We start from the raw sequence: 25,082 nt of genomic DNA on the forward strand, positions 1-25,082 counted from the left end.
CTTATTTTTGATCTTCAAATTGTGTTTTTCTGTGTTGTCGTGTGAAATACTGTGACAATAATGGCGTGTGAAAAACGTAATACTAGGCTCCAAAGTAAACTGAGAAATGACAGTGAAAATGAAAGCAGTGTGTTAGCGCCACCGAGTAATGAATTAACTGATGTTCAAAGTAGTAATTTGGTAATTGTGCATAGGGAAATGGAGCGGGCGGCAAACAATGGCGTAGACAGTGAAACAAATAGTGAACAGGGAAGCATTATCGATCGATCGGTCGGCAACAGCTCGCCTCAGGAATCCGAAATGACAGGACACAATCTTGCAAATACTGTAAGTTCAGGTTTTGCGTCCTCACCCTTTTCTCAAATAAGTCAAGACACATTTTCTGCTATTCAAACTGCGAATATTGCCGGTTCAAATGTGTTGCCGAATAGCACTGAGGAACATGTTTCAGACACCAGTGCACTGTTATTACAGTTAATGCAACAAATGGGACAAAGGCTACAAAAGTTAGACACAATAGAACAGAATCTTCTAAAGTTAGACACAATGGAACAAAATCAGAGACAAACACAGCAAAAGCTTCAAAAGTTAGACACAATGGAACAAAATCAGAGACAAACACAGCAAAAGCTTCAAAAGTTAGACACAATGGAACAACACCAGAGACAAACACAGCAACAGTTAGACGCAATGGAACAAAATCTTCACACCACGCTTGAACAAACACGTGAAGATTTAACTACTGAGTTACATAACATTGAATCGAAATGTCAAAAAGTCTGTAATGACGTAAAAACACTAATTTGTGAGCATTTTCAACCTATTTTTTCGCGGCATAAAAATGCATTACAGAATCACGAAGCAGCCATAAAAGAACTGCAAACCATTGTTCATGAAAATCATGAGACCTTGTGGGCTAAAATTGACTCAGTTGCATCTACCGATTCGGTTACGCAACTTGCAAAAACTCAGGAAAACTTAAAGGACACAGTAGATTCGATTTCAACACAAATGGACACTCTGAAACTTGGTTCAGAAAAACACACTGAGGAAATGTGTTCACTATCGGAGAAAGTAGCCGAACTTTCGGATCAGGTCACTAACTTATCTACAAAGGTAGATGATGATCTGAATGACACAAGACCTGTAGCCTTCACTGACACAGAAGAGTATGAACAAATTAGAAAATTCAAACAGAATCAAAATCAAATCAATACACAGTACAAAAGAGAAATCCGGGAAGTACAAGATCAGCTGACACAGGTAATACAAGAATTACGTATTTCAGAGGATACTTGCGCCCCAATCCGGGAAGAGGGACACAGAAATACGGAACAGCCACAAAATAATAACACAGGGCATTTCGGAAGTTATGAAAGAAATTGTATGCGACTCGCCGACATGATGATTTTGACTATAAGCTGTTCATGACTACACGTAAATTCAAAACATTTAAAAATTCTGGCAACGACATTCATCCACAAGCGTGGCTCCATCAATTCTCTCATTGTTTTCCTCCCAACTGGTCATTGGAGCACAGGTTAGAATTTATGTGTGGCTACTTGGAGAATGAACCAGCTGTAAGAATGTGATCGGTCATTCACGATTGTCACAGTGAAGGAGAATTTTACCATGCCTTCCTCTCAGCATATTGGTCTCAAGCTACACAAGACCGAGTAAAACATGGCATCATAATGATGAAACATTTCGAACAATCTGAATTTTCCAGTCTTGTCAAATATTTTGAAGACATGTTGCACAAGAATCAGTACCTGTCAAACCCATACAGCCCCTCAGAACTCATCCGCATTTGCTTAATCAAATTACCTGAACATTTACGACATATTATTTTAGCAGGACGTTGCAAAGACGACATTGAAGCTTTTCAGGGACTGTTACAAGAACTGGAAAGTGACACTGACAATCGCGGAACGCAGGAGCACAACAATTACAGATCACATCGGTCGCAATTCCGCGATGAAGGAAATAATAACTGGACGCGACAAGGCTATTCTCACAACACAAATCGTGACCGAAACAGACACCACCTGTATTACAACCGTTGGCAGAGTAGTAATAATTACAGGGAAAGATCACCTCTCCGTGGTAATGACTATCACAGAGACAATCAGAGAAACAGACAATATGGGAACCAAAACAATTATTATCAAGGGAGACAGAATAACCTTAGACACAACGGTCCAGCGCGCAGTTACGACTCAGGGAGAAATTCTCCACCACGTGACCGACAAGAAAGAAACTATGAAATCTACCGACATGACGACAGACGATATGATTGTAACGACAGAACTGAATTGCATCAGAACTGGCGGGATTCAAACAGAGCTGGGCCCTCTCGGCAAGGCGAATTTGTAGAAGTTAGGTCTCCTAATCCCAGTAACGACGCGCGCCAACAAAGAAACAGACAATGACTCGCACCGCAGGCAGCCACCTGCGCCCGCTGGCTCAGGGAAAAATAACATAGACGCTAACCTTGAGCAAATTTTAGCATTCCTTACCGACGTATACAACATGATAATTGCTTTGAAGTTGAAACTCTGCGTACTAGGAAGAGTAAAGGTTTACACCACATTTCACATGTAAAACCGTTTATTGAAAGATAATCTGCTTTTTATCTTTGTCTTTGCCATAAAACTCTTAACTTCACATTTCTAGTATGCATTGTCACCATGCAACCATGTTTGAAGTTAAATATCCAGTCAAGAACCAAGAGAACTTATTTAAACAGAAATTACGAATGCATTGTTATTGCGAACAGACGACACAGTGTAATTGTGTGTGTACATTCTTGCCTGTTAGTTGCACGATTAGAACATTTACCAGTACTGCTAATGGGATTTTAATGCAACATTTGTGTTTACTTGAAAATATATTCTGGATTTAAAGTACTTTCTGTGAGATACCAGATGACACAGTGGTTAGTTTATGTGACAGCTACACGATTTTATCACGATGCTACTAATGAGTGACAATATACAATGTAGCTTTTGCAGTGTTTCTGTTTTATTTCTGCGCAGTTTTTCTGTATTATTCTGGAAAGTAAAACATGTTTTAGTAGTAACTTTTGTGGTATAGCTACAAGGAGACAGCCTTTTTTTTTATTAGCACAACAATACGTTACAGCGTAGTACTTTCTTGATCACGGTACTGTACGTAATAACTACGATATCTATACGCAAAGCATTTCACTTTTGTTTATCATGAGGTAAGTACATTGGCTTCTGCAGAACTTAGCTTTCGGAGGACGATAACTACGACACTTCCACAGAGATTATCTTACAACAAGATGCACATTTAGCGCTACAGGACACGCATTTCAGTGATTAATTTTGTACTTAAAACATTTATTTTTAAAGATATTTGAAGTACAATGATACGAAGTTTTTCCGTGATACATCTGTAACACCTGAGGGTATAATTACATTAATCCTCAGGGGGGTACATGCTTACTTTGTGTACCATGTGTTTGGCAAGCACAAGGAACCCTAGCTAATATGGTATTTGCTTATACAACTTTACACATCGGTATCATATTTCTCTAAAACATAAATTACACAGCTATCTGATCATTTAACTGAGAGATAAACATGTTTTTTTACTACGTCAGTGACACATGTTTACGTAATTACACCGTTGGATAACTTCACACTTACGAAATTGTATTTTGTCTGTACTGTGTGAACTCTTCATATTTTTTCGGAACCATTGTGATACTATGAGAGCTTTGAATGATGTATTTGGTATGAGATCATGATTTTTAAAGTACATTTGAGGTAGATGACACTTTTGAAATGAGCAGAGAATTTTTTGTAGGTTTAAAATATTCAGAAAGCTACGACGATTTTGAGATGTGATTGATCTGTTATGATGTTATTATTATGATGACGATGTGTATTATGCTGTTGAGGTACGTTTATGATCAATAAGCTGATGCTATATGAGTTATTTGAGTATGCTATGTATCTGTTATCATGAAATATTGAAGAAGTGTCGACGAATAAGGTAAGGAATAATGAGTAGTGGTGACTCTGATTTGTGTAAAAGGTTGTTGGAAACCAAGAATCGTACTTTAAGAGTTATGAAATGTGTGTATATGCGTGAATGTATCACAATGCTGGCGAAAATTTTTTGAACGCTGTTATATTTACAGGATTTTGTTTCTACACATTTGTAACGCAAATTTTCGACCTGTGAAATTTTTATATGAGACTGTCACTGTAGCGAAAACTGCTGTCGTAAATATTTCCGTAAGAAAGTTAAGTGACCACCTGCACGTAATGCGTCGTGGGCACGCAGCTGTGTCAGACGCCGGGAGAACAAGTCATTAGTGAGTGCCTCATCAGAAGCACAGGTAGAAAAAAAGAAAGGGGAGGCCATTGTCCTCGCTATTGACATTTCCTTGTTGAAAGCATACTGTGGAGCTCGTAATTTATGATATTTACTAAAATGCCTAATGAAATGATTAGAAACATTTTACATCTATTGTCTTTGATGAGATTGCTCATTTTGTTTAATATCTGGTTTCCAGCTGTGTTGCAGCATTGGTTTTATAAAATAAACTTAAATGCATCTGCTAATGTGAACACTTTCTGTCAACAGATTTATTAAATAATTATTTTCTGATCCACATTCTTCAAAAAAGGAGCTCTTGGAATGGAGAGAACAATAAGAAGGGACTAATAACAGTAACTGCATCTATAATTTTCTTTTGAAGTACTTGGTAATTTCTTTTGTAGAATAATTTGTGGTGCACCACTTTAATTACATAGATATTAAGATGTGATTATACATTTACCTTATCTGCATTGTTATCTTTAGTGTACTATTTTTTCTGCTTGAGCTATGTCATGTTTAGATATAAGCTGCTGTTTGCCAGGCATAGTGCTACTGAATTTTAATTTGTGTTACTCTGCTAAGCCAGATTTATTTTTCTTGTTTGCTGTGCATTACCTCATATTAGTTGTAATGTTGAATTGCTTGGTAATTTAGATTTACTGTAGCTTGCTTTGCAAATTTGATTTTTTTTGTCCTTGCTGTTTGTGTTACTTGTTTTGTGCTGCTGCATTGCCTTGTCCCTTAGTTTAGCATCTGAGCTCAGTAGATTTAAGTTAGCTTAAGAGGGGGTAGACTATATAAGAGAATGAGTTGCGATGAATTGGGAGAAATGCATTGAGAAGTTAAACGAAAAAAGTACAGAAAGCAGGTATAGATAGTACTTTTGGGAATAATGATGAACAAAGGGAGATCTCCATGCAAAATACTGCAGTAAAACAAAACCTGTCCTTTCCTTTTGTATTATTCCGCTATATGTGTGTGTACTCTTGTGTATTTGTGTTTTTCCTGTCTTTATGTGTTTAGCTAATACGATTTATGTTGTAGAATTTTTCTAGTACTAAGCTATATTCACTATGAGGAGGAATACTGTTATCCTCAAATACAAGTTGCATTAATAATATGTTATTTTCTTTGTAAAGTTGTTTACAATTCTGTTCTGTTTCAATGTTCATGTGTGAAATTAATGTTTCGAAAACTATTCTCATTATTTTATATATTTACTTATGTCACAATTCCTGTAACTCTGATGGATATGTTATTTCGATTCTTTTGTAAAGCCGGTACTACAAATGTTATATGTATTGTTATGTTTTTAATGATGTATTTTGTACCTTTGTTATTGTATTCTTATGTTATAAAATTGTAATTGTCACCAGTTCATGATATTATTAACTTGTTAGTTACATTTCACTGCACACGTTTCTGTTGGTCATAGTATATGGACAATATGTGAGAAGTAGGGACTGATTGTGTTTGCACGTGTGTTAATGATTCAGCAAGGGACTGGATAACAGCATTGCTGGTTCTAAGGACAATTCCAAAAACTTTGTGAGTGCACAAGTGGTGGTTTATGGACTTGCTATATTCTCCGCAAGACTCTTCGATGGTGAATGTGCACCTACACAATCGCAACAGATGGCTGCTGGCCATCTCTTCAAGGACCACAGTGGGTCTACATCTTTTATGATCCATCAACGCCATTATTTCTACAAGGACTACAGTGGGTCTGCAACTTTGATACCCACAATTTCTACAAGGACTGCAGTGGGTCTGCACCTCTGGTGGCCCACCAATACCGTAATCTCTACCAGGACTACAGTGGGTCTGCTCTGTGATGACCTACCTACTAATATTCTTCAAAACTTCGAATGACTCTGCTGTGGGTTTGCTCTGTTGTGGCCCATTATCTGTCAGCATGTCAAGAGTCAGCACTGTCTTTCTGTTGGAAGGACAACGCTACTTCTTCAAGACTGCATGGAAATCCACTACTTCCGTGTGCATTTTCTTCTACTGCTCAGACTTTGAGAAAAACACTACTATTTTACCGTGATGAACGATCAGGACTGTCTTTCTGGACTGTGAGAAAATTTTAGCTTTTTACCAACATTGTATCAATAAGTGTGTGCATTTGATTTCTTTGTTATTGTAATTATGAAAAATTTTTTCAAATCTGTATTGGCCACTGCCCAAACCAATTTGTAAAATTTTTTGTGGGGGGCATGGGGGCTATGTAAGTAGGCTGTTTATGTTTTTTTATTGGTAACGCCACCTCTGTATGAAAATCACTGGCTATGCTGTGTGCAGTCTGTGGCTGCTTTGCATTGTTGTAATACTTGCCATTGTAGCGTTAGGCAGCTGGATGTGAACAGCGCGTAGCGTTGCGCAGTTGGAGGTGAGCCGCCAGCAGTGGTGGATGTGGGGAGAGAGATGGCAGAGTTTTGAAATTTGTCATGAACTGCTATATTTATATATGATGATATAAGGTAAATACATTGTTTGTTCTCTATTAATATCTTTCATTTGATAACTATCTCTATCAGTAGTTAGTGCCTTCCATAGTTTGAATCTTTTATTTAGCTGGCAGTAGTGGCGCTCGCTGTATTGCAGTAGCTTGAGTAGCGATGATTTTTGTGAGGTAAGTGATTTGTGAAAGGTATAGTTTACTGTTAGTCAGGGCCCATTCTTTCGTAGGGATTTTTTGAAAGTCAGATTGCGTTGCGCTAAAAATATTGTGTGTTAGATTAAGCACAGTCATTTGTAATTGTTCAAAGGGGACGTTTCAACGGCCGTGTATTTTTCAAGCGAAACATTCTAACACGAGAAACGCAAATCTAGACAGATAACTACAGAATTCAAACTGATAGTGATCCTACAAGCTATCGTTGTTTTGTAGAGATCTCCATATTGTCTCACCGCAAATGCACTAACGAATGTATACAGCACATATATGTACAGCACACTAGCTTCCTTCAAAATGTTAAAAAAGAAGGCGTAGTGCCCAAATGATCAACACAGTCATTTCATGCAGATGCTGCAGTCCAGAGCGCCGGCCGAAGTGGCCGTGCGGTTAAAGGTGCTGCAGTCTGGAACCGCAAGACCGCTACGGTCGCAGGTTCGAATCCTGCCTCGGGCATGGATGTTTGTGATGTCCTTAGGTTAGTTAGGTTTAACTAGTTCTAAGTTCTAGGGGACTAATGACCTCAGCAGTTGAGTCCCATAGTGCTCAGAGCCATTTTTTTTTTTTTTGCAGTCCAGAGCATAGATTTCCTGATAATTTTACAGGCATCAATGTTTATACACTGTTAAAAATAATCCCTGAAATGAGCATGTCACTAGCGTCAGCACCATGTATGAACTGTTGCCGGATTCTGTTGCGTAATTTAATTTTTTGAAGCAGGGCAGAAACGTGAATCGATCGAGCGAGCTGCCGCAGTGGTTAGGAAACGGGGCTCGATTTTTGGAGTACCTTCTTCAAATGCCCAACTGGTCTATCGAGATTTACTTTTTCCGTATTAGACTATTCCCTCTGAAAAGTTTATGCCTGATTTATTTGCGCATTTTTTGCCAGTCCGAGATTGTACTCCATCGCTAATGACGACATTGCGGACCAAACGTTAAGTACTGATCTTCCTGCCTAGCGTGTATCGAGAGGAACAAAGTCCTAAGTGATTTTATCTATGTGTTGTTCGCGACACGTGGCAGGAAATGATCAGTAAAGAATAATTCTTGCCGAGAACTAGTTGTCCGTTGACGAGAACTTCGAACACTAGATAAATGGCTCCGGAAATGAAATCATTATCTGCATCTGCATGACTCTGTAATCAGAATCCGACATGAAATGATGAAACTAAACATTTTTAGCCGGAAGGCGATTTTCACACTTGTAAACACCATCAATTATAATCTAAAGAGCGTCGATGCCATGTAACGAGGTTCAAATATACAGTATTTTGAATGGAGTGAGGTAATGTGCTGAGCCATTTATCACTTCCAGTAGACCAAATTGTCCTTGCATGTGGATGGTAAGTGGAGAGACTTATGAGTCAAACTGGCCCGTTCAACACTACAGGCATTACATAGCCCTGGAACTAGCACGCTATCTGAGGCAGGCCATTTTTCTGAGCAGAAACACTGTGTGATAACGCTCTCCATGTCAGGATAAATTGTCAGTCATATCAAAATGCTAACAGTGAAATTTAGCAAGGAAGCATTGTGTATTTCTAGTGTCTATTTGATGGATTAGTGGAAGGCATCACCACAGTAGGCCAAAAGGCTCCAAAAATATTGTTAAGACTGATGAAATTGATTTAATAATTTTAAAAACAAAAACACAGACTTCCGTTACGTTTGTTTGGGTGTTTATCTTCTGTATCAGTTGTTACAAATTATTGGTTCCTTTTCTCTCTGTAATTGTACAACAAACTGAGAAATTGTTTCACTGGACATGTTTAGATTTCATTGACAGAATATCTACAACAACAAAAAGTGTTTACTTTTCCTTCCCAGTGTCGTTGTCAATGGAGGCTGAGGTCGAAATCCTGCGTTACATATTCTGTGGTTATTTTTATTCCAAAATATTTTACAACTGCGTTTGTTTTTTGAATACTTCAGTTTTAATTACATGCGTTTGTTATACGTGAATAACGATATGCAGCTGGGGCGGACGAGTTTCGCACACAGTGCTGAGAAAAACCATAAATTAACTTCCAAAATTCGGGAAAAACTACCAGCTGATGTGCAGCACACAGAGAAGAAAACTCAGTTATCATAAGAGGTGGAAACGAAAGTAAACTGTTGCGCACTAAGATAGTAAGGGAATGGGAGAGAGCTCAGGCATACAGAGGTATCAACACAAAGCCAGCCATTTCAGTCATCAAGAGCCCGACATCATCACTTCTGTGTGAGTGCGATTGAGCTCAGAAAACTGGTCAAATGTATGTGAATTCCTAAGGGACCAAACTGCCGAGGTCATCGGTACCTAGACTTACTATTTACATTAACTTATGCTAAGAACAACACACACACGCACACACACACCCATGCCCAAGGGAGGACTCGAGCCTCCGGCGGGAGAGGCCGCGCAATCCGTGACATGGCGCCTCTAACCGCGCGGCCATTCCGCGCGGCGAGTGAGCTCAGCAGAACAGTACATGACAAATGCAGATCAACCTGCTGCTGTGTAGGACACAACACCTATCAGGGGTCTGAGAAGCTATGAAAGTGAGACAAATGGATTGGGCCAATACAGGAACACTAAAGACTACTGACAACTTGTAGTGAGCGATACTGATTCGGTCATTACAACAGACATTTTACATCAAAGCTGCTCCTCGACAACATAAATACTCCAGCCCACTAGCCTGGAGAGAATAGATCAGTAGGATCGATGACGTTAATGATTTTCACACGCGGTTGTTTGATTATTATACTGTAACATCTTGTGTGAGCTTGTTCCAGCATTGGTCATACTTTTGCTGCCTGATGTGATAACCACCAATCCAGTACTGAAGCTGCCACTTACGGGTAATTCACAAGTTTACTAACGCCATCCTAAGAGTATTGTGCCCCTTTCAGCTTACCACCTGTGTTGCCCCATCAGATGGACCATGATACTGGACGCTGTTGATCCTGGCCTGCCACTTCAGAAGGCCATCTAACTCAAACCTTGCTGAAGTTTCAGAGTTCTTGGTACCCTGAACTGGAACGGTGCAGAGCATTAGCTAAAATAAAATTACCGTGCTGTTTTACGTAAGACTGATCTGTAACGAAGACTTTTCAATACAAAAATTTATACCAATCGCTGGTATTAGGACGAACTTCATACGGGGTGAGCAAAATAAACCTGACCTGGAAATTATTTATACGACTGACGTAAAATTGACCCTCGTTAATGAACAGGATTACTGCCCACCGCAGAAAATCCTGGAAACCGTGATCTTGAGGCACCACTTGGTTGCTATCACATGTCTGCGCATGCACATCTCCCACGAACTCTGTCCCCCGTACTTCACTGTGTCATTACGTTTGAGTGAGAGGAACAGACAAGTCTGTTGCCCATTTAAATGCAACACAAAATGATTCTCGCGATGAAACAGCGCATGTTCACTGTCGTTTGTTATGCGACGCACAATTGTTGAAATATTTGCTCGGAACTGGTTGCACAAGAGTTTAAGACTGGAAGGGTTTTGACCAGACCTCCAGTAGAGTCCGCAATGCTAAACGTAGCGGAAAAATGGTGCGAAATGGGCTGTACAGCGAATAAAAATCTTAACTATCCCTAAACAGTTGAACACTAGAAAACATTGCTCGAACGAAGGAAAGCCTGGAACAAAGCCCGACGAAATCTCAGCGTTGGTTTATCTGTGTAAGTGGTAATTACGAGATCATCGTGTCAAAATATTATCAAAAAGGACTTACATCTCTATCCTTACAAACTAACGGGCGTGCATGAATTAAAGCATCCAGAGTTGTCCAAGTTATTTCTGAGTGAAGTGGGCAACATTATGGTTTGGCAATGAGTTATATGCATAGTCCAATTCAGTGTACAATCCGTCCTATAAAAATTCCTCCTTATTCTCGAAGGCTGCGTGTGCATTAACCAGGCACACAGCTCCATTCGAGAATGCGACTGTAATGTAGGAGATTTCGTTGTTAATGGATTTAAACTATAAAAACCGTTACCTAATATGACACTAGCCACAGTCTTCGTACAGGATATTCCCATGGCTTTCCCTTCCATCTAATCTCCTAGACAGCTATAACTTTCATTTTGTATTTCTCTAGGTCCCTGTTCATATTTAGAGCACTTCCCGACCTACGTAGGGTTCTTATATTCCAGGTTCCGAAACAGAAGTTCAATGTCCGTCGCTGTGTCCGATTCCAGTTGAGACAGCTCTTAAGCTGAGGCTTCTGCAGGGAGTCCTGACCAATGCATTTTTTATGTAAGTGGGGGGGGGGGGGGGTAACCACATTGCACAACCCCTAACCTGGAGGTCCAGTGGAATTATGTTTGAATGCCCTTCCTAGAGGCGTTGCCTTCTCCAAGGCTTTTGACCCACCCCTGGCCGTGCTTGGTTTCGTTCACCCCGACTATTTGTTTTACTCGATAAAACTCGGAGGACTAGCACTCTTACACAGAACATACCACATACAATTGCAAATATTCTGAACACTTGCCTGTAGACGAAATTTTTCAAATTTAAAACGTTCAAAAAGCACAACTGAAGACTTGAAACAAAAAGGGCTCTAAGTATAAAAGATGAAATTTTGTTTTGTTTGAAATGGGATCTACATACCAAACCCAATAACGTACAAAAGCTCAAATTGCCACGAATAAAAATTTAGTACCAAATGCAATCAACAGAAAAAGGTACAGTGGCAGCAGTGAGAAAATAGCTGAAAATGGAGGAAATAAATACGAAAGTTCAAGTAATAAACGTGTTTCTGTAAAAGCTCGTCCAACACAAGAGGTAAGTTTGTTACTTCTAGCTAATCTACCATAATGTTGATTCTTCAGTTACCAAATTATTGCTCCAGAAGGAGCAAAGGACATGATGCAGCTATCAAAACAGAGAAAATGATTTATCGCCAGTGATATGAATGCATCTGACTTCTTAGATTTCAAGAAAACAGCAGATCGTAATATAAACACAGCAAATCAAAACACGTTCAAATCACAGGACTGTGGTTCGGGAAACATAAGCGTCATGAAGTTAAGACCAGGAGAAGCTTGAATGAAATTGAGGTATCTCTATTTTGAGAAAATTTTACGAATACGGGACATCAAGAAAATGCGACTACTTGCCCTGGATATTATAAGCCTCATGTATTAAGAATAAAAATAATAAATAAAAATTTGACTGAAATGATGCAGTGCCTCATACCTAATAACCACGTACAGTGTTACGAAAACAAAATGAACCTCTAACCTATGAAATAAAACATTTTGGTTTCATTAGTTTGTTGTCTTTACTGCTTTTTTACTGAATACTGAACTATGTCACTTAGAACTTTTCACTGCATTTCCACTTTCAGTAACTTTTTCATACTATTATAATATATTTTTTGTAATTTCCTTTGGCGAATAGACCCACAAACTCCTTAAGTTTCAAATAAAACTCAGTAATAGTCCAATTATGACCATTAATTGGCTAAAATATTTGAAAATCATTTTCCTCAAATTCATGAATTTGGCTAATAGAGTTTTTATTTCAAGTCTACATTTGTTTTAAAAGTGCTTATTTATCTGCTTCCCTTACAGTCTTGTAGTTCAGGCTGAAACCACTTCTTCCCAGCTGCAGGGAATATAATTACTAATCCAAGGAATCGAGTTCTCATTATGTCACTGAAAAATCAAAGTTCCAATTGTATACATCTTCCATTTATTACAGTTAACACTTTGCTGGTCACTTTTTACACAAAATTCAATATAATATCTGTATTTGGAGGCTTTCAAAATTTCTTTGTGAACATTTTTATTATCTTCTCCACACAAGCCCCAGACAAGGACATTTACAAGGTCTCGCTTGGAAGTTATCACATTGAGTTCTGTGTAAGAACTTTTGGTTTTCAGACATCCTTCAAGACAAACCAAATATACACAAATATTATACAATTTTATTTTAAATTATAGGGTTTTAATGTGATCGTAATACTAATTTAGGACCGTTAGTTTCCGGTTTATTGTTTTACAAAAAATATGTATGGTTTAGTTTTCATTTATTAAAGTTTCACTAACCTTGAAATTCTAACGGCATTTCGATTATTTCCAAATTCGGTGTAAAAACTACAGAAGTACTAAATATTTTATATTACTAAACAGTTTATTCCATTCCTATCGATTAACAAATAACAACAATAGCTACATATGAAACTTCCTGGCAGATTAAAGCTGTGTGCCGGACCGAGACTCGAACTCTGGACCTTTGCCTTTCACAGGCAAATGCTCTCGGTCCGGCACACAGTTTTAATCTGCCAGGAAGTTTCATATCAGCGCACACTCCGCTGCAGAGTGAAAATCTCTTTCTGGAAACATCCTCCAGGCTGTGGCTAAGCCATGTCTCCGCAATATCCTTTCTTTCAGGAGTGCTAGTTCTGCTAGATTCGCAGGAGAGCTTCTGTAAAGTTTGGAAGACAGGAGACGAGGTACTGGCAGAAGTAAAGCAGTGAGGACGGGACGTGAGTCGTGCTTGGGTAGCTCAGTTGGTACAGCATTTGCCCGCGAAAGGCAAAGATCCCGAGTTCGAGTCTCGGTCCGGCACACAGTTCTAGTCTACCAGGAAGTTTCATATCAGCGCACACTCTGCTGCAGAGTAAAAATCTCATTCTGGAATAGCTACATAGTTGAACGTCATTGTTTTACAGGAACTTAATTCATTTACGAAACTTATTTATAATAAGTATGGTTTAATCGCAGGTTAGAACTCAGGTCGTGCTTTTGTCTTCCAAACATCCGCACCCCCTAGTGCCTTATATGACAGTTTGCCTCTTTACAGCCTTTAGTGTACTACCCGACCCGATACACTTAATAATATTGCATTTTCGTATCTTACAAGAAGGAACTCCTTGTTCTGTTTAAGTACTAATGATCTTATGGTAAAGGGTCATGATCACCACACTTGTGATGTCTGTGAAAGCTGTGGTGCTGCGTTCTTCAGCATCCCTGAAGAATGTGTGTTTCTTAATAACTGTTTACGATAACTACCTCTGGAAGACGTCGACAGCCTGTAATTCCCAGCTCCTAGAGGAGATGGAGCTTACGCATCTCGAACGAACCTGGGCTATCTCTTGGCAGGATATCAGACAATCTCGCAAAGCCTCATTGTTATGGTGGCCCTGATGAAGCTGCGCCATTTGGCACGAACCGCAAGGAGCAAGCTGCGTGACCTTTCGTTTTCAGCGGCTGTGCCCAGGAGCGAAGCGAAGCGTTATTTACTGGCTCGTGACCGTTCTCCATGGAACTTACTGCTCTGATGATGGCGCTAGTAAATATTTTGTAACTGTGAATGTCGAAACAGTTATTAGTCGACGAAGCGAACAACAGAACCGGCACGAGTGGCAGTTAACTTGGTCACGTGACTAGCTACAGCCGCTACGTTTTTGTTCAATATAATGTGCGTATTACTTCGTACTGCAAGGATGAGAAGTGACCGGGACAAATGCCTTCGCAGGCAGGCGACAAGGCTTGCTGTTCACATTTTTAAACTTGTTAAAGATGAGGAGGAGGGTGGCACTATTGGCGGAAACGTGGTTGCACGTACAAGCAAAATATTAAAAATGAGAAGGTCGACGGCGTGCAAATTACGGAGCGAGGGACATGATGCCGAGTGGAATGGGATCCAACTATCTACAACAGGGGTGTCCAACCGCGGCCAGCGAGCCATATGGACCCAAGAAGTGAGCATCTATTACACAATCGGTAAAAATAACATTAATTTTTTTTAATATAAGCTTATGACAAACTGAATATTTTCAGTATGAAACTCTCGCCGCACGATGCTATTCTCTCATTGGTCCATCCCTCCCTTTTTTTAAGCTGTTGTTGGTGTAACATGTGCGACCCAAAAATAATCGTTTTCTCCTAATGTGGTCCAGGTAAGCTGAGAGGTTCGACACCCTTGATCTACACCAAAGAAGAAGAAATAAAGCGCACAAGAAGAATACCCTATTGACGATAAGGATAGCAATTTCTGCGATATTACAAGCATTACTAAGAGGAACACCAACTTCGCGAAAACTACACAGGCTGTGCACGACTGGACGTCAGGGCTAAAGAGCAACTTCTGAATGAAACGGTGTACGCTCTTAGTACCCATGGCAGTGTTATAGGCCTTCTGCTGTTCCTAATCTATATAAATGATTTAAGAAACAGGCATTTTAGATTGTTTACTGATGTTGCTGTAATTGGCTGACTGGTGAAGTCATCAGAAGATCAAAAACCAACTGCAAAATAATTCTGACAACACATCTGTTTGCTGCGAAAAGTGGCAATTGACTCTTAATAATGAAAGGTCTGAAGTCATCCGCATGAGTACTAAAAGGAATCCGTTAAATTTCGGTTACACGTAAAATCGGACAAACCTAAAAGCTGTCAATTCAACTAAATTCGTAAGGATGGCAACTGTAAACAACTTAAATGGGAACCACCACACAGATAAAGTGATGGGGAAGGTGAATCAGATACTACGTTTTAGTGGTGGAACATTTAGAAGATACAACAAATGCACTGAAGTGACTTTCTACACGACGCTTGTCCGTCCTCTGCTAGAGCATGCTGTGCGGTTTGGGATCCCTAAAAGATACGGAAAAATTCAAAGAAGGGCAGCTCGTTTATTGAGAAACAGGGGAGAGAATGTCACGGATATAATAAGCTATGTGGAGTTGCAATCATTAGAACAAAAACGTTTTTCGTTGCGGCGAGATCTTTTCACGAAATTTCAGTCTCCAGCGTTCTTCTCCGAATGCGAAAATATTTTTTTTGGCGCCCACCTACGTAGGGATAAATAATCATCGTGATAAAATAAGAGAAATTAGATCTTCCACAGAAATATGTACGTGTTCATTTTTTCCGCGCGCTGTTAGTCAGTGTGGAGAAACAGGATGAAAGTGATTCGATGAAACCTCTGGAAGGCAGTTGAGTGTGAACTGCACAATAGTCATATAGATGTAGATGTACTTCTCCTCCCTTTTTCTCCGACTTAAACAAGGGCTGTTGCAAATCATATGTATTCGTTACTCAGTAACTGCACGAGACTCGAAGTATGTCTTCATTACTGCTTGGAAGGTTTAGTCGTTCGCACGTTCTCTTCCCCACACGGACCAAATCGGAAGTTTTCGTATTCCTTCAATTCATTATCCCCAGCGGACTGTGTCTCAGGGGCTCATTTCGTTACGCACCTGCCTTCCTTTTTGCATGTCCGGGCCGACACATTAGCTTTCGTATTCCTCCCATTTCTAATTTTCAGTGGAGTAAGTCCTTAGTGACACGAAGTTTCTTTTATCGCCACTCGTCAAGTTCCCTTTCCCACGTGCAAATCGTATGTGACTCAGGCGGCGCCGGCAGTTTCGTTATCCTCCATTTCCTTCGTTTCCGACATCTATAGTTTCTCAGTAGCCCATAATGTTGAACAGGGCCGGAACATAGCTACTGCGTCTGGTGTCTGTACGGCACCACTGACGTGCCTGCTTTATGGTGTTTCTCTTGTCGAGATGAAGTGATTGGGAATGTGCAGGGTGTCCCACTCAAACCTCCCTGACTTCAAGGACCCAGGAGAGACAAACCACAGTAGATACCACAGTGTAGAGGATCACAAAGAATTTATATTCCCGCGTCAGAAGTGCCAAGTATCGTCCCCAGAGTGCAGCATGGTAGCACGAAGTGAAAACTCCACAGTAGCGCGCGCAAGCAGTAGTGTGGTTTTCAGAAACAAAATCGCCGATTACTGTGCAAAGAAATTATCGTCGTGTGTATGAATGTGATCCGCCTGATGTGAAAACAATTAAGGAATGGTATAGGAAGTTTCTGGCAACATGAAGTGTTCTGAAACATTCTGGCAGTTTCAGAAGGGACAGTTGAGGATATCAGACAAATATTTCTCAGAAGCCCACGTAGGTCAATTCCTCAAGCATCTAGGCAACTTGCTGTACCTCGATCAACATTGCATCGTGTAGTTTGTTTGGTCCCTCAAAGAATATTACATTCCGTTCCAGGCGAGTCCGCTCACAATAGAGGCCTAAGATTAAATCCCCATAAAACGCCCAACTGTGTGACGTGTTAAGACTTGGCCCTATTTTTCGATCTGACTGCGATGTAAGTAGAGTTCTTCTATTAGCGAAATCTTAAGTTCCAATTATTACCAGAGCTTCTAACATTTCCGAAGAGTTAATAATGTCTTTCTGTGCGCAACTATTTTTCTACGTTAAATAAAAAATACCTTGGCCTCACCCTCGACTGTCACCTCACCTAGACCCCTCATCTCCTGACCATCAAGCAGAAAGCCCATACTTGCCTTCGCCTCCTGAAATCCTGTCCGACCAGATATGGGGATTGCATCCTTCCACCATCCTCCACACCTACAAATCCCTCCTCCACCCTATCCTCTGTTATTCCAGTATTGCCTGGATATCTATCTACCTCCCCCCCCCCCCCCCCCCCCACTTTTATAAGGCCATGGACTCTGCCTTGCCTTCCATATCCACCTTCGGTCCCCCACATGGCTCCTGTACAACCTCATCCCCTTTCCCCACCTCCTAGTTTTCCTTCAACATATCCATGTCCTTTACACTGTCTGCAGGCTTGATCCCCCCCAAGCCCTGGTGTCCTCCTTCCTCCCCCCTCCCCATCCATTGCCGCACATCTATCGCTGTATCCCCCCCCCCCTCTCTCTCTCCACCTTCACATCCTCCATATCCTTCATCAGGGCAATTTCCAGCACCTCCCCCTCCTGGATGATGTTCACTGTGACATTTACCCTTCCTACCAACTGTAGCCTGCCTGGCCTTGTCTCCCCCTTCCCAGCGCCACCCCTTTCCCCTTCCTCCTTCCCCTACAGTGGTTTTTCCCCTCCCCATCCCCCCCAGAGTCTCTGCACTCCCTCCTCAACTGTTTTCCTGTCCCGTCCTTCCCTCCCCGGCCCCCTTCGGCGCGCCCCCCACCCCATGCCCCCTTCTCTCCCCTCTCTAGCACTGCCCCTTTCTTACCTTCTCCCTCATCTCCCTACCCCTGGCAGATCCTCACAGTTCGTTCTTTGTCATTAGTGTGCTGCATTACTGTTCCATCTGGTGCAGTTCTACAGTGATGTCAAGTGCTGTGGTTTTAATTGTTTGCTTGTCTTGTATATGTAGTTTTGCTGTCTGTGATTGTTCTGTGCCCGCTGCTCATTGCATGGCTGTTTTAATCATCCTGCAACGTTTATGCTCTGGCCGTACTTCGCCTTGTGTTCTTCTAATCCTTACAGAGTGTGGTTTCTTGTGCAAAATAATTTTTTAGATTTTTATCTCCATTCTTACAGTCACCCTCTTTTGTACGCTCTCTTCCATTACGTTCCAACTTTTTATATCTATTTTCTTCCTTGTTTTCTTCTTTATTTTATTTTAAATGTCTTCCTGTTACATAATTAATGTCTCTTGGCTGAGGAGCAGGGCCTACAATGCTGCCAGCCCGCCCCAGATGGGGAATTGAAATACAACAAATAAAAAGAACTGTCATACTTGTGCTCCCTAAAGCGTTTTTTGAAGGATCTATCCGTCTGTCATATGTGAAATTTTTCGCAGTCTCCCTACATAGTCCTGTAAACTCCCATGCCCTCATACTTCTCACACTTGGCATCAGTCGAATGTTGCAATTTGTTCACTAATTTACTGTTAGTTTTTAGCCGTAAACTGATATTGTGCTTCCTGGATCTGTTTACTATACGCTCAGTGAATGTTCCATCATATGTCATACTCATCCTTATTTTTTTCTAAACTGTTGGAAGTTACTGTTTACAGGCTTACTCTACAGAGACCTAACTTCTTCACTATTATAACCATTCGACATTGGTATCTGTTCTAAAATATTCAGTTTTTTCTCAATGTCATTCTCATTTAAGAGCAGCTTTATTAACATACCGGGTGATCCAAAAATCAGTATCAATTTTAAAACTGAATAAATCACGGAATAATGTAGATCGAGAGGTACAAATTGACACACATGCTTGGAATGACATAGAATTTTATTAGAACCAAGAAAATACAAAAGTTCAAAAAATTTCCGACAGATGGCGCTTCATGTGATCAGAATAGCAATAATTAGCATAACAAAGTAAGACAAAGCAAAGATGATGTTCTTTACAGGAAATGCTCAATATGTCCACCATCATTCCTCAACAATAGCTGTAGTCGAGGAATAAGGTTGTGAACAGCACTGTAAAGCATGTCCGGAATTATGGCGAGGGATTGGCGTCGGATGTTGTCTTTCAGTATCCCTAGAGATGTCGGTCGATCACGACACACTTGCGACTTTAGGTAACCCCAAAGCCAATAATCGCACGGACTGAGGTCTGGGGACCTGGGAGGCCAAGCATGACGAAAGTGGCTGCTGAGCACACGATCATTACCAAACAATGCGCGGAAGAGATCTTTCACGCGTCTAGCAATATTGGGTGGAGTGTCATCCTGCATAAACATCGTACGTTCCAGCAAGTGTTTATCAGCCAGGCTGAGGATGATGCGATTCTGTAACATATCGGCGTGCCTCTCACCCGTCACAGTAGCAGTTACAAAACCAGAATCACGCATTTCCTTGAAGAGAAAAGGCCCGATAACGGCAGATGTGGTAAATGCAACCCATGCCGTGACTTTCTCGTCGTGCAATGGAGTTTCCACGACAGTTCTAGGATTTTCGGTAGCCCAAATTCTGCAATTGTGGGAGTTGACAGACCCTCGTAGCGTGAAACGAGCTTCGTCGGTCCACAACACGTTACTCAACCAATCTTCATCTTCCGCCATCTTTTGAAACGCCACACGGCAAATGCCCTCCGCTTCACGAAATCGCCAGGTAACAGTTCATGATGCCGATGGATTTTGTACGGATAGCATCGGAGGGCACGCTTAAGTGCCAACCAAACAGTAGTGTATGGGATGCCGGTGCGACGTGCGACTGTACGAGCGCTGACTTCCCCGTGCATAGACGAACCCGATAGAGTCTCCATTTCTTCCTGAACTGTCTCAGCAGCATTACGCCTTGTGCTCTGTCGGCCACTACGGGGTCTATCGTCTAAACATCCCGTGGCTTCGAACTTCGAAATCATTCTCGCCACAGCTGCATTTGTCAACCGACGTTTACCCGTTCCAATCCCCTTCCTATGGCGATAGGATCGTAACACTGAACTAGCACATTCCCCATTCTGATAATCAGCTACACTAAAAGCGCCTTTTCAGGTAACGTCAACATGGTGCGACTGCTGGGGCATCTGATTCTCATTACAGCTCCTTTTATACACGACTGTCATGCGCAGTCACTGACGTTTTGCTGTCCAGCGCCATCTGTCGGACATTTTATGAACTTTGTTTTATTTTTTGGTTCTAATAAAACCCCATGTCATTCCAAGCACGTGTGTCAATTTTGACCTCTCTGTCTACGTTATTCCGTGGTTTATTAAGTTTTCTAATTTATACTGACTTTTTGATCACCCGGTATTTAGCATACCCCAAAAACATGCCTATTTACACACTTCTTGGTGGCATGGGTCGCTGGTATAATGGCATCTGTAAACGTTGGCTTCCTAAAAATGCCAAATGTCAGTTTTCAGGTAGAGTAATTTATAGTCAAATCGAGAAAATTTATAGCTTGTCCAACTTCGTACTCAACTGTAAATTCTATGTTAGGGTGCATACTGCAAAATTTCGTTTCCTCATTTCAGTTTACTACTAGGAAGGTGTCACCTACATGTCTACTTTAATTGAGAACGTTGCTGGCTGTTCGGCAAACAAACTGTTTTCTAAGCGACCCATGAAAATCTCGGCCACTGGGCCTGACAAAATTGCCTCCCATAGTAAGGCCTACTGGTTGATTAAAATACTTACCACTGAAACAGAGGTAAGATGAAACACAAAGGAAACTGTTATATCGACCAGTTCTATTATCTTACCTTGGAATTTTTTTATGTTTTAACAAATTACACTTGATAATATCAATGGTATGCTAGTATGTAGATTAGTAATATCCAAGGAGGGTAGGTAAGCATTTTCTGGAAGGACTAAATCTTTTGTCTTTTGTACAAAATGGCATGAGCGCCTCAAAGAAAAGCACCTCTCAAAACTCTAGGCCTCTTCAAGACTTTCATTGAGAGCCCTATTTAACCTTTACGTGGGTGCAGCACGGCTATCGTTTTGTGGATGGTACTTTGTACTCTGAGGGTTAAGTCGTTTCAGTTACGTAAGGAAATCAGGGATGCTTGCAGTTTATTATTGACGAAATTGATGTATGAAATTGCAAGATAGCGCCTCAAATTATTTGATTTTCCTACGTAGACATGCATTTGCTCCCACTGGGAGAAACAGCATGGGCGCCACCAATTCCTCATAAATGAATGCCATATGCATCAGCTGGTAGTTCTATATTTTGTAAATTCTTATACCCTATGTCAAACATTTAAACTGATTTCCATGTTTACTGATAAAAATTGTTATATACGATGTAACGATGAAAATCGTGGTTGTAAACAAAGCAAAATGCAGCGTATATCACGTATCCAATGTCGCCTTGCGGTTTAGTTCACTTGGATTCCAAAATTTTCCCTTGGTAGCAGTTTGCGCTTGTCTCTTGATTGAGAATGTTGACGTGATATATTGTATCTAATGAACAATTTTATATGATTGACATAACACTGGTAAGCTAGAAAGCTATATTCTAGCCGTTGCACTGTGCATCTTACCAATGATGTGTGGTCAAGACATAAGAAAAGTTATTTGTGTGTCAGTAATGACGTTAGGCAAAATAAACATATTTATTGGTGTATTGGTAAGTTTGATTACTTTTTAACGGATATATCTTTAAGCAGTACCTATATATATGGCACAAAATTTTAGTGAGACGAAACAATATGGTTCCAGAGGACTTTTCAAGTGACGAACATTTATCGTGTGTATATATGCAGACTCAAGCAACGAATGAAAATTTGTGCCAAGGCCGGGACTCGAACCCTTGTTTCCTGGTCAATAAGCATATGCGCTAACCACTACGCCACCCTGACGCTGAGGCTTTGCACGCAGCAGCACGAACTACTCTAGCACGCCTCCCTGTTCCATACAAATTCCCATTAGCGGGAATACTAAGTCAGCTGAGGCATGAATGGGAATTTGGATTGAGGCTGGAAGCTTGCTAGGGTAGTCAACGCAGGCATGCAAAGCCGATGTGCAACGGTGGCGTAGTGGTTAGCGCATCTGTTTATTGAGCAGGAGACCTGGGTTCGAATCCGGGCCTCGGTATAAATTTTCATGCGTTGCTTCAGTTTGCATGTTTACTTTACAGGCGTAGCATAAAGACGACGGTGCTTTCATCCAGGGCAGGTCTTCAGTTGGCTTTGTCTAATAATAAGGTGCAACGACGCAGAGCGGCTCTTGGCAGAGTTTACAGGCTGCGGAGCGAGCGACGTCCGAAGCCTGTCAGCAAGGTATGCCGGCGGCTGTCAGTCATGCCTGTAGGGGAAAGGACCGCTCAGCGACACTGTGGCATCCTGGAAGCGACATGTGTCTTGACGCTTTTATTATTTCTGTACCAAGACAACGATGTTCAACTAGCCTGGTATTCTAAAACTTGAACTTTTTTCCATATACTGCTCCGGTTAACATATCAGCACTTAAAGATTTTGTCGCTTTAGACTTCAAGCTACTCTGGAGGTCTGTGACCGTCTTTGACACTAAGTAGCAACACGTCGTACTTACCAAAAACTTTATTTTTATTTACCAACTCTTGACGCGTTTCAGGAGAGACTCGTCATCAGATCTGTGGTGTGCAACATACATTTAAGACAAGATATTATGAGGCATGCGTCGTTGCAATGAAACTGAGATGCAAGCTGTTAAAATCAGCACAGAAAATCTTGTCGGTTTCTGCTGCATTCCGTAATTTCGTCTTTGACGCGACGCCGCTTGCCAACGGAAAGCGTCAGTTTGTTTCCCGTTACAAACAACGTGTATTTTAAAGCGGCATTTTACGTGCTCATTCGATAGAGCTATCCCAAATTGTTACATCGATATGTATCAGAAAGGAAAGAAAAACACAAAAAATAATCAGTATCGCAGCAGTCACTGAGCAGCATACTGCATGGTGGAGCCGTGGCTGTTGGAGTACTGGTTATTGTTCGGGCTCTACTGACCCTGTTAGTACATGTCGATAAAACAAATGTCGCATTAGACTAATTTTGGACCGCTCTATATAATGGATACGTAAAATGTCATTTTAAATATCGTCATGTTTGTAACGGCAAACAAACCGATGCTTTCTGTCGACAAGGAGCGCCACATGAAAGGTATAGTGAGCGGTATTTGTTTACGATGACTGCCGGTACACACTGCAGAAACGAAATTGCAAATATTGGCAAAATGTCTGAGAAAATGCGTGTGATGATTGTATATACAGGGTGAATCACCTAAAATTTGCAGGGCAAGTATTGTGGAAATAGAAAGTGCTGCCGGCCGGTGTGGCCAAGCGGTTCTAGGCGCTTCAGTCTGGAACCGCGCGACCGCTACGGTCACAGGTTCGAATCCTGCCTCGGGCATGGATGTGTGTGATGTCCTTAGGTTAGTTAGGTTTAAGTAGTTCTAAGTTCTATGGGACTGATGACCTCAGGTGTTAAATCCCATAGTGCTCAGAGCCATCTGAACCACCTAAGTGTTACACTACCACTTTCACGTAACTCGTTGAAGAGGTTGATAAATCATAGCCGAGATGGTTGACGTCTATTGGGAACTCTTGCCGCATACACCGCTCAAGAACGAACTGAATTTTTCCTACAGTCTCCGTGCACTATGAACATGGCGGCTTTTTCTGCATTGCTGAATTACAGGCCTATATCACTAACGTCGATTTGCAGTAGGATTTTGGAACATGTACTGTATTCGAACTTTGTGAAGTACCTCGAAGAAAACGATTTATTGACACATAGTCAGCACGGTTTCAGGAAATATCGTTCTTGTGAAACACAACTAGCTCTTTATACTCATGAAGTAATAAGTGCTATCGACAGGGGATGTCAAATTGATTCCATATTTTTAAATTTCCAGAAGGCTTTCGACACCGTTCCTCACAAGCGTCTTCTAACCAAACTGCGTACCTACGGAGTATCGCCTCAGTTGTGCGACTGGATTCGTGATTTCGTGTCAGGAAGGTCACGTTCGTAGTAATAGACGGAAAGTCATCGAGTAAAACAGAAGTAATATCCGGCGTTCCCCAAGGAAGTGTTATAGGCCCTCTATTATTCCTGATCTATGTTAACGACATAGGTTCAAATGGTTCAAATGGCTCTGAGCACTATGGGACTTTACTTCTGAGGTCATCAGTCCCCTAGAACTTAGAACTACCTAACCTAAGGACATCACACACATCCATGCCCGAGGCAGGACTCGAACCTGCGACCGTAGCGGTCGCGCGGTTCCAGACTGTAGAGCCTAGAACCGCTCGGCCACTCCGGCCGGCAACGACATTGGAGACAAGCTAAGTAGCCGTCTTAGATTGTTTGCAGATGATGATGTCATTTACCGTCTTGTAAAGTCATCAGATGATCAAGAAGACATGCAAAATGATTTCGATAAGATATCTGTATGGTGCGAAAAGTGGCAATTGACCCTGAATAAGGAAAAGTGTAAAGTTATTCACATGAGTACTAAAACAAATTAGCTAAATTTCGATTACGCGATAAGTCACACATATCTGAAGGCTGTAAATTCAGCTAAATACTTATGGATTACAACTACAAATAACCTAAATTGGAACGATCGCATAGATAATATTGTGGGTAGAGCAAACCAAAGACTGCGATTCATTGGCAGAACACTTAGAAGGTGCAACAGGTCTACTAAAGAGACTGCTTACACCACGCTTGTCCACCCTGTTCTGGAGTATTGCTGTGCGGTGCGGGATCCGGATCAGATGGGATTGACGGATGACATCGAAAAAGTACAAAGAATGGCAACTCGTTTTGTATTATCGCGAAATAGGGGAGATAGTGTCACAGACATGATACGTG

Source organism: Schistocerca piceifrons, chromosome 4, assembly GCF_021461385.2.
Source record: "Schistocerca piceifrons isolate TAMUIC-IGC-003096 chromosome 4, iqSchPice1.1, whole genome shotgun sequence".
NCBI classification, from domain to species: domain Eukaryota; kingdom Metazoa; phylum Arthropoda; class Insecta; order Orthoptera; family Acrididae; genus Schistocerca; species Schistocerca piceifrons.